Below are 1,116 nucleotides of genomic sequence, written 5' to 3' on the forward strand. Positions count from 1 at the left end.
ATACTACTGTCCTGAATGACAAAATCAGTACAATACTCCCCCCAGCAAAACTTTCCTGTATCCCCTCCAAGTTTAGTCACTTTCCTTTTCTATCATAATAGCTAGTCTGACAGATGTGGGGTGGTACGTCAGAGTTGTTTTAATTTGCATTTTCTCTAAATAATAGTGATTTAGAGCATTTTTCCATTACTATAGAGAACTTTACTTTGAAAACTATCCGTTCTTATCCTTTGATCATTTGTCAGTTGGGGAATGACTTATATTCTTATATATTCAACTTATTCAAGAGACTTATTTAAAAAATTGTATTAGTTTCCAACCTATTTACCCCTGTTTAGTTTCTGACCTACCCCTTTCTCCATTTGCCCTCTTTTATATCAGTCCCACCCCACTTCTCTTTTAAAAAATGTTTATTTTAAAATATTTTTCCATGTTTACATCATTTGTTTTCTTTCCCTCCCCTCTTTTCCCTGCTCCCAGAGCTGACAAGCAATTCCATTAGGTTATACAAAATTGATACCTATTTCTATATTATTCATTTTTGTGATAGAGTGATTTTGTAAAGCCTAAACCCCAAATCACATATCCAGATACACATGTGATAAATAATGTCATAAGTTTTGCTTTTTCATTTCTACTCCCACAGTTCTATCTCTCAATGTGGATGACATTCTTTTACATAAATTCTTCAGAAGTGTCCTGGCTTGTTGCATTGCTACTATTTATGTGGATTTTTCTACAATGTTTTACTTTCTGTTCTTCTGGTTCTGCTCATTTCACTCTGCTCATTTCACTCATTTTCACTCACACTGAGGTTCTCCCAGTTCATATAGAAAACCTCCAGATCATTAATCCTTACGGCACAATAGTATTCCATCACCATAAGATACTACAATTTGTTCAGCCATTCTCCAATTGAGGGATATCCCCTGCCACCACGAAGAGCACAACTCTGAATATTTTTATACGCATATTTTTCTTTATTATCTCTTTGGGATACAAATCCATCAGTGGTATGGCTGGATCAAAGGGCATTTTTTTTTCCTTTTTTTTAATTATTTTTTTTAACATTTATTAATATACATTTTTAACATGGTTGCCTGACGGGGATAACCT

The sequence above is a fragment of the Gracilinanus agilis genome, chromosome 6, assembly GCF_016433145.1.
Source record: "Gracilinanus agilis isolate LMUSP501 chromosome 6, AgileGrace, whole genome shotgun sequence".
In the NCBI taxonomy this organism is placed as follows: domain Eukaryota; kingdom Metazoa; phylum Chordata; class Mammalia; order Didelphimorphia; family Didelphidae; genus Gracilinanus; species Gracilinanus agilis.